The sequence below is a fragment of the Pelobates fuscus genome, chromosome 12, assembly GCF_036172605.1.
Source record: "Pelobates fuscus isolate aPelFus1 chromosome 12, aPelFus1.pri, whole genome shotgun sequence".
NCBI classification, from domain to species: domain Eukaryota; kingdom Metazoa; phylum Chordata; class Amphibia; order Anura; family Pelobatidae; genus Pelobates; species Pelobates fuscus.
In genome coordinates this window covers 107,952,863-107,973,358 of record NC_086328.1, presented here as the reverse complement: position 1 = coordinate 107,973,358, position 20,496 = coordinate 107,952,863, and the positions used below count along the sequence as shown (strand labels likewise).

Below are 20,496 nucleotides of genomic sequence, written 5' to 3'. Positions count from 1 at the left end.
ACACAATGCGGCTGAGCGAGGAAGAGTAAATTACTCATCTCTGAAACAGCTGCATGATTCCAGCCATCATGTGCACACAATCGCACTTTTCTGCAAATCAAGGTCACAGCAAGAACTAGGTTAACGGACTCAGCATCTGCGGCTGTCCTGATTACCCAATAATTTACCCAACGAGCCCCCACGACAAGCCCCGCTAATAGCTCACCCAACGACAAGCCCCGCTAATAGCTCACCCAACGACAAGCCCCGCTAATAGCTCACCCAACGACAAGCCCCGCTAATAGCTCACCCAACGAGCCCCCACGACAAGCCCCGCTAACAGCTCACCCAACGAGCCCCCACAACAAGCCCCGTTAATAGCTCACTCAACGAGCCCCCACAATAAGCCCCATTAATAGCTCACCCAACGATCCCAAACCACAACACACCCTGTTAACATCCCACTCAGCAATCCCCCTCCCAAGACAAACCCACACAAAGTCCTATGCTAGCAAATGTCTATTCTGTGCAAAACTGGCTTCTGGCACAACCATGCACATCACGATGGCGCCAAAGCCAGCAGGCACCCCCTCTCCGTGCCATCCATGTCCTCCCAGCTATCCCCCATCCAGCAAGTGTGTGTGTGACATCAGCCAAGGAGGATCAGCAATAAGCACAATACTTTTTTGGGGGGGTTGTGGGGGGTGAATAGCATCAAAGTCATTACTACACTGGTTTACATAAACAGGTTTTTTTTTTTTTGGTCAGAGTAATGTGTTAAAAACACACTCTTCAAAAGTTAACCAGTTCTTCTTGTACCCAACTACCTGGCACACAGACAAAACAGCAGCAGTGTCTGACCCAATTATCAAACACCAGTTACCCCAGAACATGGAAAACAAAAGGTCAGTTTATCCAAGCACAGACTGGTATTGGTTCCCTGACAGCCTGAATGAAAAAGATTTCCTCCGCTGGGTGAATCTAAATATATATCACCATACGGTGAGAAGATGGAAGGCAGTGTGTAATTGCTATTTGGTTTTTACAGAAAATAAAACTTCCTGAACTTGAAGACCCAATGATTCCTAACATGGGAAATACTAAAACCTGTAGTGAGCAGGCTGGTGGAAATGGTTAGCCACAATTTTAATATATGAACTGGAGAAATAAATACATAAAATATATATTCTTCTTGGCTTCTGAAATGAATAATAGAAAAACAAGACTTGCCTCTAATGATGCAATTTCTAGTTCCTACATACTACACATACTTGCATAATGTATTAATGGCGAGTGTGGATCTCCTGTACACATTTAATGCTATAGGTGAACACACATTTAAGCTGTTTGCTATTGTTCCACCCTCATACAGTGCTAATTAGGGATGTTGTAACATATATAGAAAAATCAGACTGTACCTACAGTCTGTCTGGAAATAGCAGCACACTGCCAGACGCAATAAAACAACATATACATGCTTAGTGCGTTTGTAATGTAACACTGCCCAGTAACGCCCATACACAAGCGCTTGGGTAACACAGTTTACAGGCAGCCTGTCATCCTAGCTTGCATACATGTTAGGAAGGGATATCCCTTTTACATGCAGACAGATTGCTTCACATATATGCCACTCACCCCTTACCTCTAGCCAAAGCTGGCTAGTGTGCACATACCTCTCAAGGCACAGCAAGCTAAGGGCCCACGTCTTGTTTACCCATTTTAAACCTTTTGCGTACATACGCTATGGATCCACCAATATAATAAGTGTCAATGCGGATACAGATTATCGTTCACCTTTTGGGATGATTCCTGTAACCGGTGCCAATATTCAATACGTTTAAAGTTTTGAAAAAAAGCAACACAATTTCTACACAAATCTGGCATCAACCGAACAGGCTGACTGCAATCACACTCCTATCACTCTCAGGCAGCCAAAACATGCTGGGATTTGGCGAGATCCCAGCACGTATTGGCTGCCTGAGAATCATAGCAACCATGCTCCGCATGCGGGTTCTCACCGACAGGGGTGACACGAGGTTGTCAAGTGGCGCCCAATTCTCGGTTTAGTAAATAAATTCCTTATTTTTATCCGCATAAGGACACACGACGGAAATATTCCGTCAGGATTCCCTTTTATTCCAGAAGTCGTGTCCTTAAGGGGTTAAACATTCTGATTCTCGGTTTAGTAAATAAACTCATTTTACACATTGTTTAGGATACACTGCCAGCAAATGCATTTATAAGACTGATAAAGTTTGCATCTTACACCCATGAGGTTAGCTTTTTGATATAAATTGAACTTTTATAGTTTTTACAGACATTCAAACCTCTCCCATTTTATTCTGCAACAAAGCATTATGGGATTTTGTACTCGCTACCCAAATAACAAGCAGGACGGGTTTAACATTATTCAGGTTATTTACTAAAGGAAGAATCAAAGTGAATTTCATGTTTAAGGCCAAACTAGCAGAATTGGAAGCATTGCTGACTTGGAAAATATTTCCAATTTGACTACTTTGCACCATTGATTTTATTTCAATTTGAATTCCAGACAAGTCCCACTTTAGTGAATAACTCTGAATTTAGTGGAATTGGAAGCCAGATTTTATCACTCACCTGTTGTGGGCCCTGCGATCCGTAGTTCCACGCATACAGGCGACTTCTTGATAATAGTTGTATTTATAAAGTTGCATAATTCCATCACATCCTGTTTACTGGAGTTCTCTGGGTGCATCAACCTCTGAGCAGAAGGCGTCTGCACCAAGAATAGGTCCGGCCCCAGGTGACTGTACATCTAATAATACCAGAGGAAGATAGCCTGGTATTATTTCTGGATCATTATTAAACGCTAGCCTGGATTGTTCCAGATAGATACTGTGAGTGTGTTACTCTAGATTCATCAAATCCTGTTGATAGTTTTCTGAATGGATCCAGGAGGAGATAAAGTAACTATTTATGACAGTCTACAATTAAACGCTCGCCCACATTCACGCACAAACAATTTAAAATAAATCCTTGAAAGAGATTGTCGTGACAAAGGGATGACTTGAGTCAATGTATAGACCTGAAATATTAACATTTTCTTTCTTTATTTTTTTACTACCGGTTTACCAATGGGTGCCCTGAGCACCACAACTGCAGTTATTTTGGGGTTGATGCATTTAACAAGCATGGGCGACGTTAATGGATTTGAGTAATTAAGGTTTATCCGACGTTCTCAGATGAAGAGTGCTACATCAGGGTTCAACAAACACAGCCTGCCAGTCAAACAGAAATGGGACCTGGCACAGTGTCTCCAAAAGTAATGGGAGGAGTCCTGCGATTTACCCCCATGGGCTGTGTGCGTTGTGACAGCAGTGACATCTTGGTATCCCAACAGAGCATTGGGATGTGGTTACATGGTAACACTGCATCCCAGATCTGTGAGTAAGGATTCACCCGAGGAAGGAAAGAAGGGCAATTGAAACGGTGTCTGTCACAATGCTACACCGGAAAAGCTTACTTTTCCACTTACACCAGGAAATGAATACTGCCCCTCCGAATCTCTGCCCAGCCAATGTGCGCTGCTAATTTGGATGGCTTGGCTAAATAAGTTCATAACCCTTGGTAAGACAGAGGTGCACCAATGTTTTGCAACGTACTGTACACAACTACAGCCAGGCTGCAATTGTAGGGTGCCCACACAGAGTCTAGTTTGGCTATGACATCTGTGCTGGGAGCAAAGGAATAACAAAACAAAAATGCTTCTGGCACACTTTTAGTTGGCGCACTAGAAAACAGTGTTGCCAGGGCGTGTGTCTACTCAGTAAACTCAAGGTCACAAATCAAAAACCGGTTTCCCCTCTTTACACTGTGTAAAATCTACACAGCGGCCATTAATTCTGTAAGAGATCATTCGTAAGCTGAGCTTCTGCACGGAAGCAAATAAAAATAAATATTTATTCCAGCAGCAGCCAGTTAAACATACATACATACAGATACACACACACACACAATATCAAATTTGTTTTTGATTTATTTAATTTGATAGGGTTTGCAATATCCTACCGGTGTACTGGCCATCACACAGAGCTCTGGTATAGAGTTCAGACAATTAAACGGGCAGCCACACACACACACACACTATTAATAAACCATTGGGCGCAAGAAAATGCTGGGATTTGTGTCAAACAAGTATAAAAAAAATAAAAATAAATTATATATATTAAACTGGGGAAAAATTCAGAAATAAAATATAAGAAAAGACGGCCTTGCCCAACACTTAACTGCCTTTTTCTAGGTGCGTCCAGTAATATGGTGGGCTAAGAGCTGTAGGGTGGCCGCTGGTTCAGGCTGTCGTCGTAGATCTGCAAGTAGTCATCCTTTGTGGCATTGGGGACTACTGCAATTTAATTATAAAACGCCTCCAACTATTTCCTCTCATCATCTCTCCCTACCCTCTGTAAGCATTTCCTAACACTTGGACTTAAGGGGAAAACCAAGGACCAAGGATATCGGCGCAGTTCCCTGGAGGTGGAGTGTTAAAAGGCTTTGGGGGTAAAATTCACACCAAGTCCCTATAATGGCAGTTGTGAGGGTACTATACTATTTGGAGATGATCCAACTTTACTGGAACTTAAATTAAAACATGAGTCATTTAGTGGCCACACCAAACAGATATCCAAGTCCATACCAGGCCAAATACTTTATCAATGCACAGCTCTCATTCTTGCAGGCGTATGTGCTTATACATTTCTTTATTCTGTCCGCAATTAAATCGTTACCTTTCATATAGAAGGTGTTTGGCATGCCCTTGATTTCCTATATATGTTGTTTAAAGGAACACCATAGCGTTAGGAATACATGTATGTATTCCCAACGCTATAGAGCCCTAGTCACCCAAACGGTTAACCATTTATTTGCTTACCTTAATCAAGCGCTGGGCTCGCTCGGCGCTGGTGACCTCTCCTCCTCCATCGATGTCAGCTCCCGAGTGGAGCTTAATGCACATTCACGGCGAGAGGTATGCATGCATTCAAACCCGCCCATAGGAAAGCATTACTCAATGCTTTCCTATGGGGATCTTATTTGACGCTGGAGGTCTGTGAGGACTTCCAGCATCAAATAAGTGCAATTTACTCAGTGTAAATCGCGGAAGCGCCTATAGTGGCTGTCAGGGAGACAGCCACTAGAAGCTGGATCAACCCTGCAGGGTAAAGCTGCATGGTTAAAATTAGGGTGATCTGGCATCCAGACCACTTCATTGAGCTGTGGTCCTTTAATTATTGGATACATCAAGAGGACCACATAATGTGACAGAAAGTCATGCAAAACCGCTTCACAAGGCATTTGAAGAATGATACATAGTAACAAACAGTAACCAAACTCCACTTTAATGCAATCTACTTGTAATTTATTACCGGTAGTTGCTACAGGAAAGAGAGACCGGGTTATTCATTCTGGACTGGCACAGGTTAATGAACCTTTTTGCATCGATCCTTAAAAGAGTCACAGAGACGTGGATTATTCTGCAAACTGTGAGTTCTGGGGAATTTGCTATTCTTCCAATCAGTTGACATCTGATGGTATCGGGCTTTAGCGACTATTTAGCATACCCACCAATTGATTCACCCCCAGGGTTTCGGTCAAACAAGCACTTTAAAAAGAGAATGCAATTCTAGGGTAAAAACGCTATGTATGGCGTTCAGCAGGCTTGATTTAAATATCGGACAAGTCACAAAGTGTTAGATGTAGAAATGAAATCTGTGTAACTGGAAACAATAAATGACAAAAAAGGGCAATAGGCCTTCCTCCCAACTAGGTCACGTCTGTATCCTCTAGACACGGATTAACACTTTAAAAAGGACATTATCTAACAGATAAGGACCAAGCCTAATTAGACGATCCACAATAACACAATTTCTACTCAACACCTAGATAATTAAATATATACTATGTACAAATGGAATATAGCCGACATTAAGACTACCAAAGCCAGTGACAGACAGACTGTTATATCCCACCAGCAGGCAAACCACCCAGAATAAGGAAAATAGCATGTACCACTCTCTGTAGCATTGCCAGTGAGTAGAAACACAGATATACGGTAAAAACATACTGCTATATGTCAGTGCGTGGCTGGTACCAGGGTATACCATACAGTATAGTCAGAGAGAGTCCAGGAGAACAACAAAAGTTCTCATACAATTCAACTACCAGCTATACACAGCTTAACCTACTTCAGATAGGACAAAGCAGTCCAATCAAGGTAACACAATGGAAGCTACGACATCACTAACATTTCCCCCCTGGGAAGTACAGAAAGAGGATGTCCAGAAAATTATATTTCAGCAGTCAAACGGTATATTTGCCGTGAAGATGAGCACAATGTGCGGCAAATTTAAAGAGGACAGAGCAGAATTAAAGCCTTGCAAGTGATTAATTATAGGCTGCACTACAAAGGAACGTGTGACAGACAGACACACGTACAATGGGAACTATAAAAACAGCAAAATCTGTGCACGGATTTGAGGCCATAATATATAAATATACACACACTGCAGCTCTTCAAACGTTCCCAGAATACAACATTCACAGTGTGGATGTTGACAAGTTGCCCAGTTTACTCCAACTCACACAAAAAAAAAAAAAAAAAGAGGTCAAGTATATTCATACAATGTTTAGGTTTCATCCTTCATTCCATTTCTCCTTTGGAGGGTGGGGTAGGTATGCAGCAGATATATAATGGCTAGGGGGATTCACCAAGCTCCGTAGCCAACATATTATAAAAGGACCAGTGAGTCCACAAGTCCTCTGGTCTCAGGACCTCCCCTAATGGCCTCATTATAGGAACACTATAGTCACTAAAACAAATTTAGCGTAATTAAGCAGTTTTGGTGTATAGATCATGCCCTTGCAGCCTCACTGCTCAATTATCAGCCATTTAGAAGTTAAATCATTTTGTTTATGCATCCCTAGGCACAGCCTTCCTAAACACCTGTAAAAAGAGTCATCTAATGTTTACACTCTCTTTATTGCAAATTCTGTTTAATTTAGAATTTCTTATCACCTGCTCTGTTAATAGCGTGCTTGACTCTGCAGGAGCCTCCTGTATGTGATTAAAGTGCAATTACTCAGAAGATACAAATTTTTAAAGTAAGTTACATCTGATTGAAAGCATTCCCCCGTAACGGCATAGAATGGAGCTGTGAAACTTCAGAGGCATGATCGACACACCAAAATTGCTTCATTAAGCTAAAGTAGTTTTGATGCCTATAGTGTCACTTTAATAAGAGTAAACCTTGAGACAATATCACTGCATGATATGAAGAGTTCTCCAAACTTCGACTCTCCACATGTTGCCTAAAGGACCACTATAGGCACCCAGACCAATTCAGCTCAATGAAGTGGTCTGGGTGCCAGGTCCCTCTAGTTTTAACCCTGCAGCTGAAAACGAGGGTTAATCTAGCCTCTATTGGCTGTCTCACTGACAGCCGCTAGAGGCGCTTCCGTGATGCTCACTGTGAAAATCACCGTGAGAAGAAACTGACGTCCATAGGAAAGCATTGAGTAATGCTTTCCTATGGGCGGTTTGAATGCGCATGCGGTGCAGACGTCGGCAGGAGGAGGAGAGTTCCCCAGCGCCGAGAGAGCCTTGCGCTGGAGAAAGGTAAGTGGCAGAATGGGTTTTAACCCCTTACGCCCAGCGGGATGGGGGCCATGAGGGGGACCTAAGGACTACATAATGCCAGGACAACGAGTGCTCCTTTAACTATAACTCCCATGATTCTTTAATTGAAATAGATGGCCAGAGATTCATGGGAGTTCTGGTTCAGCAACATCTGCAGGGGAAGAGTTTGAAGAACCCTGCATGATTAGAGGATTAACCTACAACACAAAGGCTGTGCCGTTTCAGAATATCAGATTAATGTCATCAAAATAGTGTTTAAAATCTTAAACGATCTGAGTAACGGGCACGTTTTCGAGCTGGTTAAAACAGGATCTTTATCTGAAACATGGGTTTTTCCTCTTTAAGGTATTCTTAGAGGGCTTCACTGCAGACGATTGGATTGTAACACTACTATGGATTGGGTCCGCACATTGTGTGGACTATATTTCACATGATGCCGAGCCAGCAATTACAGTAACGGGGGTAAAAGTATGACCACCAGAGTAATGGAGCTAATTACGCAAATCAGGCGGCTTTTAAACCAGCAGACGGTTTTTCTTACACTGTGGTTTGTACATCCAACATCTCTTCATCACTATTCAGGGCACACGACTGCTGCTGGTTGCCAGGTAACTGCTTAAACAGCAATATTAATTGTGTCACACAAGAGTTGAAGCTGAAGAACACAAAATGGAGAGCAACCCATGGAGTATTAGAATCTTGCACTGGATAGGTTAAGATTTCATATTTAACTCTTTAATAATTGGAAAATGTTCTGAATAGTTTCAAGAAAGAAAAAAAAAATTATAATTAATTAGAGGTTACTTTTTTTTCTTGTCAATTACACACCCCCCCCCCCCCCTCCAAACCTGGGGTAATTTGTGAACACATTATTTTAGGATAAATCTTTGTTCAGGAATAATTCACAAAATAAAGTAAAAGATTGAATTTACTTACAATTTATTCCCCCCCTCACTGCCACCCCCCCCCCCACCTCCACCCCCCAAACAACAGATATGATAGATAGATAGATAACACACACACACACACCTCTTTTACCAAAAACACTTCAACATAACTTTTTAGAAAACAAAAATAATGAGGAGCTTGTTCTACATGTTACCGTAATCTGTACATAACAAGAGAAACCCCTATATGCTGTCTCACTTCACTCTTTTCTAATCTGGTTTACAAAAACTGAACGCTGAACTCCTACGACAAACGACAGCTTTCCATTCATTTAAGGGTGTGATTTAGGCATTGCAGCGTCCAGAAAAAAAAAAATGTTAGATTTAAAAAAAAAAAAAAAAAGAGACGCTGGTTAGGTCTGGGTAAAGAGTAATTGAAATAAGGGTGAAAGTACCCGCTGTTGTGGCGCTGCAAAAATCTGTTACTCTATGCACAAGTAAAATAAAGAATTGAAGAAATAAGGGTGAAAGAATATTCACAATAAATTTCCATTTTATAATGTTGCAACCAAACTAAGCCACCCATAGAGATACTTAGAATTTTACCCGTTCTACCTAGATGACTCATCGTCATATCGTCATCCACTTCATATCCATCTTTGTAACATAAAATGAAAAAAAAAAAAAAATGGATGTTAATCGTTTTCTGAGCCTTTTGTCCTCAAAAGCTGTGAAACACATGCAAAACCCAGAAAACAAGCGGGTGAAATACATTTTGATTAAAAGGCACTATTTTCACTGTGAATACCGGGCAATGAATATCATATTCCAAGATGGAACAAGCAGGCAACCGTAGCAAAATATTTTTTTCCCCAAAAGAGTAGTGGAAGCATGGAACGGATTTCCAGTAAAGAGATTAAAGATTACCAAGGCGAAGTGCTATTTTTACAGCCATAACCGTGAGAAAAGTAAATGTTTAATGGATTTAACATGTTGGAATGCATCATTTAGACCAAAACCAAATTTTCTAATGGTTACAAATTAGAAGATCATAAAAAACAGAAGCTGTATCAATGTACATGTGTAAAGGAAGACAGTGAAGGTTGTCCATTAAACCAGAAGTTGTATTATGCAAGCCAACATATTGAGCTTTACCAGTCTGAATTACATTACGTCAGACAGGTAATCTCCTACCTCTTAAAACAGCATGGCTTTATTTAGTAAAACAGACTGTGGGGGATTCGGATGGTAGTCTTTCAGGAAGTCAGTTTACCAAAATGTTTCGCTTAAATACAAATACCAGAGAGAGGATCATTGCTGGATTTTGATGTGATTAATGCACACACAAACAGCCTTCATCAAATGCCTTGAGACCCCTCATTTTCACCTGCCCCTTTATATGAAGCAGGGATATATACTAAAAAGTGAGAATTTTAAATGTAAGGCTTTTCCACTTTATCTATTTTGATCTCGAATTTTAAATGGCTTTTGAATTCTTGCTTTAGTGAAAAGCCCGGGATAAATCAGTAAATTACAGTTCCATGTGGACTAGAAGCACACGTCACAGCTCAAAAACAACAAAACTGGGATTTACATACAGAGGTTTCTGACATTACATAGGAATATCCAGCCCATACATCTGTATTAAGATGACAAAACTATAGCATTTATTCACAATAAAAACAAAATGCATTGAACTGCAAAGCAAACTGCTAAACGTAGGCTTAAAAAGCCAGTGGCAGAAACATTACAATTTTGTGTTTAATGGATAAACCCCCTTTATCTTCATTCATTCATTCATTTCATTGTAGCAATGCAATGTTTCGTGGACCCAGGACATACTTGAAAACGAGAGAAATTTCAATGTATCCATCCTGGTAAAATATTTTATAAATAAATCGATTTTAAGTTTGCAAGATTCCCATGGATTTGGACAAACCTAGTCTATCTAAAACATGGCTGAACTTTCAGAGGGATAATGTTGCAATGTTTTCTGTCCAGACAGATTATTATAATTGATGCAACAGAAAAATAAAACTAAAGACAACCCCTACCCCATTTGAACACGTATTACAAACAATGATCCTGGTGTGTGAGAATGGCAGTCACGTTCTCGTTCATTAACCTAGGCTTAAAATGAGGTCACCCTCAGTTTTTAGAGAGGAAGCAAGCAGATCTCGTAAATGGAACACTGCATACTACAGGAGTAGGTACCCATTGCTGGATAGCATATTACAGGTAGTAATTGGCAAGCCATACCGCAAATTAATATTCTGAGGTCGTCATTGCAGGCACAATCCTCTTCACAGAGGAGTTTGGTTGTAGGTCTCCTACATATTTGTAGAAGATTTATAGCATTAAATTGACTCACTAGAAGGGACTCCCCAATTTGTCTGACAAAAGCCAAAATGTTTTCTGGCAACACATCTGCGACAGGTGTATCCAGAAGGCAGATTTACAAATCCATTACTAATATAACACTACAGGTATCTGAGGATTTGCCAAAAAAGCCCAACACGGTGAAAAGCAGCTGAGATTCTGCCAACACAGCAACAGGTGACCTATGGAGTGTGGCCGTGCGGTATGAGATTTGTAGTTCTGGAACAGTTTTTGAGGGGCAGGACAGGATGGCCATTCCAAGACTCTACGTAGTAACAGAGAAAACAAAATTAATTTTCCACATGCAGTTTGCGAATCCGCAGCGGCTTCATCTCCCATCCTAACCGAATAACCCTCTAGGTTATCAGGAAGGATGCTTTTCTGGTACACGAAGGGTTACAACAAAACACCAGAAGTAACTCCTACTTGCACCAGCTTTCAGTTACTAAAAAGAGAAACACTGAGTCACAATCCCTTTAATAATGGTCTTCTATCACGCGCAAAATTAAAAAAAGGCACAGCTTCTAAAAGCATACCGATCGTCACAGTAAACGCAGTTACGTTTCAAATACAATGACTCATTTTTTCGCAGAGGAGAACACAGTTGAAGGAAGCAGTTTAAAAGCTACAGATATTTTTCATCAGTTCGTCTCCCACAGAAACACACAGGCATACACCATGACGGCTCTTACAGCCATTGGTTGTGCCTCTCTCAGTCTGTCTCATATTAACCCACTGACCTAAATGTTTGAAAAAGCATGGGCTACTCAGAGACAGCAGCCTGGGAGGTCTTTAAGCTCTTAGTCACTAATAGGATGAATTTACAGGACCCCTGATATGCCACATCAGATATGAATGTGTCAAGATAAAATGGCAATTACAGGGGAAGAGCTCGATCTTATAGCGTGCACGAAATTAACAAATTAAGCAAAGCATCATCAGCAACCAGCTTCAGCTCTTTCCATTAAGAGACTCAGAACTTGAAAATTGCAGGACCAGGAAATGACAGCATTGTGAAATGATATAACTATACAGCAGAATGTGGAGAAGAGAAAGCACTAAATATTAAAAGCCATAGGGGTACCACCTGCTGAGAACTGGTCAGTTTTCCCAACTAGGACTCCACAGAGGGGTGCAAGCTGTGCCTTATGCATACTCCATGAAATGATTTCAACACTGAAACATGATTCTCGCAGCCTAATCCTTCTGGGAAAATCAGAAGAAGAAAAAAAAAAAATTTAAAAACAGGTTATCAGGAACTGGGGATTTGTAACTGTGTCCAAGGACAGTATACATAAAAAGGACACTCAACGTGCATCTTAAAGTGGTTTTGGTGCACCAAAAAAAGTTTCATTATACCAAGAACACGCCGCTAGGGGACGTCCGACTGTAAACCACTAGGGCTGTTTCTTACCTAAAGAACATCAGCTATTGAAACTCTTCACATTCAGCACCTTTACGCAATGCATGCTGCTGCCAAACGCCGTGAATGCTTCTCAATAGTTAAGAAACGGGACTCTAAGGTTGCGGTCCTACCTTTTAAAATGAGATTACAAAAAACACCAAAATAAACTGCTTTCTAAATGCAGGCGATTGGTTGCTTCTCAAAGTCCTGAGGAACACAGCAATATTAAAATAAATATATATATATATATATAATCTAGTCACTGAAAGGAGAATCATTAGCAGTAGGCAAAATAGCCGATTTGGAAATATCCTCAAGGCAGGGTTAGGTTGTTTCAGACACAGCTACTTTGGCCTAGACTTAATTCCCTGCTTAATACACAGTTTAGTGAACACATGTTGGGTATACTCACTGAATTATAAAGAAACAACAAAATTAACTTCAGAAAGTCAAAAAATAAAGTGGAAATTTTCCAACTCAACCATCATGATTATTTGATAAATTGTAAATGGTCAGGAACTAACCAGGAAGATATTGGGCCTAAATATTCAAAGTTTTATTAATTATCCAACTCCGTTATTTTTCTGCTAGTTAAGCAGATATTTGCATTTTCTTGGCCAATTCCTGGCAATTCACTGTTTAGAGTAAAACTGTCAGCCTGTGTTTCAAGATTGCATATTTTGGCCCAAAACTTGCAGTCATCCATCTTTCCCAGTTTAGGTATTAAATCAAATATCTAGATGAAACAATGCATCTTGTTATTAAGATTTAGAAGAAGGGAAAATAGCCATATAGTACACCAAAGTGAGATTGTAGGCAGACCTGATATGAAGAAATAGCATATGTATTCGCCATCTACTCTGTCAGTTGAAGGTTAAAATTATGCTATAGGCACCCAGACCCAAACTTTCAGAGAAATGGCAATGTTTATATTGCACGGTTAAGACTGCTTCTAGTGGCTCTTTACCAAACAGCCACTAGAGGCGCTTTGTCGATTTATACAGTTTATCTCTATGAAACTATGCTGGACATCCTCGCGCTTTGTAAGAAAATGTCCAGTGTCTTAAAATCACCCGTAGGAATGCATTGATTCAATGCTTTCGTATGGGAAAGGCCTGATGCGCACTCTGTGCTTGCGAAATTGGATCCCGGATCATGCAAACGTCTGAGGAAGCAGAGAGCGATCCAGTGCCGAGAGACCTTGGTGCTGGAATTAGACAAGTATCAAAAGCTTGAGAACAGTTTGCCTGGTGTCTGCCGCACGCCACTCCATGTCTTGACTACTTCCAACGAAGAGCCAGAAGTCCTGTGTCGGATTTAAACTAGGCAGTGCAGAAGTCAAGTTGTTCTAAAATGGTTTGACTACTTAAAATGGGGAGTGCATAGGCCCTCCTGGCACCATAACCACTACAGAGTGTTGTAGTAGTTATGGTGCTTGAAGTGTTCCTTTAAGTATCTGTATGTCAGAAGCCATAAAAAAGTATCAAAAGTTAACCACAAATTAATTTTTGGAAATGCATGTAAATTCTAAATGTTTTACGCCAATACAGAAATATTCAATAGAGGTTGTTTCTGGGATTATAATTAGCACCTGACATACAAAACCTCAGTAAGTTCATAGATGATGGCTGCAATAATGCAGAAAACCACAACAAATACAGGTAGGTACTTGACTTTAAAAGCATGCAATCTACACGTCTGGACTTATAAACAACTCAACTAGCTGGAAAATTAGAATAAGAATTCCTAAAATAAAGAATGGAATATTAACAACACTGAAATTCCACAGGACAAAATAAGGTCCTTAGAACACAAGAAGACATATTAAGGACATCTGATATGTTCCCAAATATTAAAGACACCCAAACTAGCAGGTGACATATTAAGGACACCCTCCCAAAACCAGGCAACATATTGGGAATTGTTCACTAATATGAGGAGATATTACAGTTCAATTCACATACATACAGGGTTATTCAGTAAAGTCAGATTAAAAGTTAATTTCAAAATTTAAGGTCAAGACTATGCGTTCACTTTGGCTATTTTAACCTTAAATTTTAAATTCTGACTTTAGTAAATAACTCTGACAGGTTTATTCAATAAACTCTGAATTGAAGTGTATTCAAATCTGAACAGCAAAAATGTAGCCAAAATACCCAAGTTGTGACGATAGTGAAACTGGATTTTTTTTTTTTTTTTTTTTTCGACCCACGGCTTTTGGCTAAATTTTGCAGTTCGGATTTTAATTTGCTCCACTATGGAGTTTCATGGAAAACAAACAAACAAGGTCATTCATGTGAATTGCCAGGAATACCAAATAGAATTTTCTAATTCAGGCCATGCTGGCAAAACAGCCGAGCTGAAGAATTCCTTATTTAGGTAATAACCTTGTCTGTGTGCTTACTGAGAATCTGCTGACCATCACCACTTCAGACTGCAGCCAGTTAACACCTCTTAGGGGGTTATTATTCTTCCTTATTGCTCTGTCAATTATCTTTTTACACGCATAATAAAAATAAATACATAAAAAAAAATTACAAAAAATAAATAGTGACATAATAAGACCACAACAAAAAAGTGGGATATAATTAATTCCCCTTAAAATCAAAGCACACAGTAAAGACCTCCAAATAGCAGAACACATTAGCAGGACCACAAAAAACAAGAACACACAAAACGGGACTGCAGAGGCCCTAGAGATCCTGTCAGTTGTTGTGGTCCCAGTCATGCAGCCCCCCCAATACCATAATGATCACTTAGTGCCCCAATCCCAGGGGCCATATGAACTCAGCTGTCACCCTCAGAGCCAGCATTCTGAGCCCAGGAGCTCGCACTCACCCTCAGAGCCAGCATTCTGAGCCCAGGAGCTTGCAGTCAGAGCCAGCATTCTGAGCCCAAGAGCTCGCACTCGCCCTCACAGCCAGCATTCTGAGCCCAAGAGCTCGCACTCGCCGCCAGCATTCTGAGCCCAAGAGCTCGCACTCGCCGCCAGCATTCTGAGCCCAAGAGCTCGCACTCGCCGCCAGCATTCTGAGCCCAAGAGCTCGCACTCGCCGCCAGCATTCTGAGCCCAAGAGCTCGCACTCGCCGCCAGCATTCTGAGCCCAAGAGCTCGCACTCGCCGCCAGCATTCTGAGCCCAAGAGCTCGCACTCGCCGCCAGCATTCTGAGCCCAAGAGCTCGCACTCGCCGCCAGCATTCTGAGCCCAAGAGCTCGCACTCGCCGCCAGCATTCTGAGCCCAAGAGCTCGCACTCGCCGCCAGCATTCTGAGCCCAAGAGCTCGCACTCGCCGCCAGCATTCTGAGCCCAAGAGCTCGCACTCGCCCTCACAGCCAGCATTCTGAGCCCAAGAGCTCGCACTCGCCCTCACAGCCAGCATTCTGAGCCCAAGAGCTCGCACTCGCCCTCACAGCCAGCATTCTGAGCCCAAGAGCTCGCACTCGCCCTCACAGCCAGCATTCTGAGCCCAAGAGCTCGCACTCGCCCTCACAGCCAGCATTCTGAGCCCAAGAGCTCGCACTCGCCCTCACAGCCAGCATTCTGAGCCCAAGAGCTCGCACTCGCCCTCACAGCCAGCATTCTGAGCCCAAGAGCTCGCACTCGCCCTCACAGCCAGCATTCTGAGCCCAAGAGCTCGCACTCACCCTCACAGCCAGCATTCTGAGCCCAAGAGCTCGCACTCACCCTCAGAGCCAGCACTCTGTGCCCAGGAGCACGCACTCACCCTCAGAGCCAGCACTCTGTGCCCAGGAGCACGCACTCACCCTCAGAGCCAGCACTCTGTGCCCAGGAGCACGCACTCACCCTCAGAGCCAGCACTCTGTGCCCAGGAGCACGCACTCACCCTCAGAGCCAGCACTCTGTGCCCAGGAGCACGCACTCACCCTCAGAGCCAGCACTCTGTGCCCAGGAGCACGCACTCACCCTCAGAGCCAGCACTCTGTGCCCAGGAGCACGCACTCACCCTCAGAGCCAGCACTCTGTGCCCAGGAGCACGCACTCACCCTCAGAGCCAGCACTCTGTGCCCAGGAGCACGCACTCACCCTCAGAGCCAGCACTCTGTGCCCAGGAGCACGCACTCACCCTCAGAGCCAGCACTCTGTGCCCAGGAGCTCGCACTCACCCTCAGAGCCAGCACTCTGTGCCCAGGAGCTCGCACTCACCCTCAGAGCCAGCACTCTGTGCCCAGGAGCTCGCACTCACCCTCAGAGCCAGCACTCTGTGCCCAGGAGCTCGCACTCACCCTCAGAGCCAGCACTCTGTGCCCAGGAGCTCGCACTCACCCTCAGAGCCAGCACTCTGTGCCCAGGAGCTCGCACTCACCCTCAGAGCCAGCACTCTGTGCCCAGGAGCTCGCACTCACCCTCAGAGCCAGCACTCTGTGCCCAGGAGCTCGCACTCACCCTCAGAGCCAGCACTCTGTGCCCAGGAGCTCGCACTCACCCTCAGAGCCAGCACTCTGTGCCCAGGAGCTCGCACTCACCCTCAGAGCCAGCACTCTGTGCCCAGGAGCACGCACTCACCCTCAGAGCCAGCACTCTGTGCCCAGGAGCACGCACTCACCCTCAGAGCCAGCACTCTGTGCCCAGGAGCTCGCACTCACCCTCAGAGCCAGCAATCTGTGCCCAGGAGCTCGCACTCACCCTCAGAGCCAGCACTCTGTGCCCAGGAGCTCGCACTCACCCTCAGAGCCAGCACTCTGTGCCCAGGAGCTCGCACTCACCCTCAGAGCCAGCACTCTGTGCCCAGGAGCTCGCACTCACCCTCAGAGCCAGCACTCTGTGCCCAGGAGCACGCACTCACCCTCAGAGCCAGCACTCTGTGCCCAGGAGCTCGCACTCACCCTCAGAGCCAGCACTCTGTGCCCAGGAGCTCGCACTCACCCTCAGAGCCAGCACTCTGTGCCCAGGAGCTCGCACTCACCCTCAGAGCCAGCACTCTGTGCCCAGGAGCTCGCACTCACCCTCAGAGCCAGCACTCTGTGCCCAGGAGCTCGCACTCACCCTCAGAGCCAGCACTCTGTGCCCAGGAGCACGCACTCACCCTCAGAGCCAGCACTCTGTGCCCAGGAGCACGCACTCACCCTCAGAGCCAGCACTCTGTGCCCAGGAGCTCGCACTCACCCTCAGAGCCAGCACTCTGTGCCCAGGAGCTCGCACTCACCCTCAGAGCCAGCACTCTGTGCCCAGGAGCTCGCACTCACCCTCAGAGCCAGCACTCTGTGCCCAGGAGCTCGCACTCACCCTCAGAGCCAGCACTCTGTGCCCAGGAGCTCGCACTCACCCTCAGAGCCAGCACTCTGTGCCCAGGAGCTCGCACTCACCCTCAGAGCCAGCACTCTGTGCCCAGGAGCTCGCACTCACCCTCAGAGCCAGCACTCTGTGCCCAGGAGCTCGCACTCACCCTCAGAGCCAGCACTCTGTGCCCAGGAGCACGCACTCACCCTCAGAGCCAGCACTCTGTGCCCAGGAGCACGCACTCACCCTCAGAGCCAGCACTCTGTGCCCAGGAGCACGCACTCACCCTCAGAGCCAGCACTCTGTGCCCAGGAGCACGCACTCACCCTCAGAGCCAGCACTCTGTGCCCAGGAGCACGCACTCACCCTCAGAGCCAGCACTCTGTGCCCAGGAGCACGCACTCACCCTCAGAGCCAGCACTCTGTGCCCAGGAGCTCGCACTCACCCTCAGAGCCAGCACTCTGTGCCCAGGAGCACGCACTCACCCTCAGAGCTCGCACTCGCCGCCAGCATTCTGAGCCCAAGAGCTCGCACTCGCCGCCAGCATTCTGAGCCCAAGAGCTCGCACTCGCCGCCAGCATTCTGAGCCCAAGAGCTCGCACTCGCCGCCAGCATTCTGAGCCCAAGAGCTCGCACTCGCCGCCAGCATTCTGAGCCCAAGAGCTCGCACTCGCCGCCAGCATTCTGAGCCCAAGAGCTCGCACTCGCCGCCAGCATTCTGAGCCCAAGAGCTCGCACTCGCCGCCAGCATTCTGAGCCCAAGAGCTCGCACTCGCCGCCAGCATTCTGAGCCCAAGAGCTCGCACTCGCCGCCAGCATTCTGAGCCCAAGAGCTCGCACTCGCCGCCAGCATTCTGAGCCCAAAAGCTCGCACTCGCCGCCAGCATTCTGAGCCCAAGAGCTCGCACTCGCCGCCAGCATTCTGAGCCCAAGAGCTCGCACTCGCCGCCAGCATTCTGAGCCCAAAAGCTCGCACTCGCCGCCAGCATTCTGAGTCCAAGAGCTCGCACTCGCCGCCAGCATTCTGAGCCCAAGAGCTCGCACTCGCCGCCAGCATTCTGAGCCCAAGAGCTCGCACTCGCCGCCAGCATTCTGAGCCCAAGAGCTCGCACTCGCCGCCAGCATTCTGAGCCCAAGAGCTCGCACTCGCCGCCAGCATTCTGAGCCCAAGAGCTCGCACTCGCCGCCAGCATTCTGAGCCCAAGAGCTCGCACTCGCCGCCAGCATTCTGAGCCCAAGAGCTCGCACTCGCCGCCAGCATTCTGAGCCCAAGAGCTCGCACTCGCCGCCAGCATTCTGAGCCCAAGAGCTCGCACTCGCCCTCACAGCCAGCATTCTGAGCCCAAGAGCTCGCACTCGCCCTCACAGCCAGCATTCTGAGCCCAAGAGCTCGCACTCGCCCTCACAGCCAGCATTCTGAGCCCAAGAGCTCGCACTCGCCCTCACAGCCAGCATTCTGAGCCCAAGAGCTCGCACTCGCCCTCACAGCCAGCATTCTGAGCCCAAGAGCTCGCACTCGCCCTCAGAGCCAGCACTCTTTGCCCAGGAGCTCGCACGCACTCGCCCTCAGAGCCAGCACTCTTTGCCCAGGAGCTCGCACGCACTCGCCCTCAGAGCCAGCACTCTGTGCCCAGGAGCACGCACTCACCCTCAGAGCCAGCACTCTGTGCCCAGGAGCACGCACTCACCCTCAGAGCCAGCAATCTGTGCCCAGGAGCACGCACTCACCCTCAGAGCCAGCAATCTGTGACCAGGAGCACGCACTCACCCTCAGAGCCAGCACTCTGTGCCCAGGAGCACGCACTCACCCTCAGAGCCAGCACTCTGTGCCCAGGAGCACGCACTCACCCTCAGAGCCAGCACTCTGTGCCCAGGAGCACGCACTCACCCTCAGAGAGAGCACTCTGTGCCCAGGAGCACGCACTCACCCTCAGAGCCAGCACTCTGTGCCCAGGAGCTCGCACTCACCCTCAGAGCCAGCACTCTGTGCCCAGGAGCTCGCACTCACCCTCAGAGCCAGCACTCTGTGCCCAGGAGCTCGCACTCACCCTCAGAGCCAGCACTCTGTGCCCAGGAGCTCGCACTCACCCTCAGAGCCAGCACTCTGTGCCCAGGAGCTCGCACTCACCCTCAGAGCCAGCACTCTGTGCCCAGGAGCACGCACTCACCCTCAGAGCCAGCACTCTGTGCCCAGGAGCACGCACTCACCCTCAGAGCCAGCACTCTGTGCCCAGGAGCACGCACTCACCCTCAGAGCCAGCACTCTGTGCCCAGGAGCACGCTCTCACCCTCAGAGCCAGCACTCTGTGCCCAGGAGCTCGCACTCACCCTCAGAGCCAACACTCTGTGCCCAGGAGCTCGCACTCACCCTCAGAGCCAGCACTGTGCCCAGGAGCACGCACTCACCCTCAGAGCCAGCACTGTGCCCAGGAGTACGCACTCACCCTCAGAGCCAGCACTCTGTGCCCAGGAGCACGCACTCACCCTCAGAACCAGCACTCTGTGCCCAGGAGCTCGCACTCGCCCTCCAGCAGGAGCCGCCGTCACTGACCTACTTTCTGCCCTCACTAAATGTCGCACCACTAACCTACTTTCCAGCCAATCAGCAGAGCCGGCTCCCCAGGTGTCAGTGCCAGCCAATCAGAGAGCTCTCTCGCCGCACACATCCAACAGGCAACGACTCAACAGCTAGCGCCCTCCCCGCTGCGTCACGCCCACTCTCCGCCAATAGGAAACGCCGAAAACAAGAGCAAGAGGGAGGGGCGAGCAGGCAGGTTGGGGACCTCCATCTGCCATGTTGGATGTGGCGAGGCTTGTTATGTGACAGGAATGGTCTGTCAGCCGCATGCTTCATGGATTCCTTTATAATAAATAAATAAAAAAGTAAAAAAAAAAAAAAAAACAGACAGTATTATGTGTGCACTGGCTGGTGGCAT

General features: G+C 46.3%; 1 protein-coding gene across 2 annotated transcripts in view; it reads right to left on the bottom strand.

The window, feature by feature from the left end:
* BMAL1 (basic helix-loop-helix ARNT like 1) overlaps positions 1-20,128 on the bottom strand; it is a 51,328-nt gene extending 31,200 nt beyond the window's left edge. For both annotated transcript variants that reach the window (XM_063438404.1, XM_063438405.1), the window contains exon 1: positions 20,045-20,128. The gene's annotated coding sequence lies outside the window, so the exon portion shown is untranslated. The remainder of the gene's footprint in view (positions 1-20,044) is intronic.
* Positions 20,129-20,496: the final 368 nt, after the last annotated feature.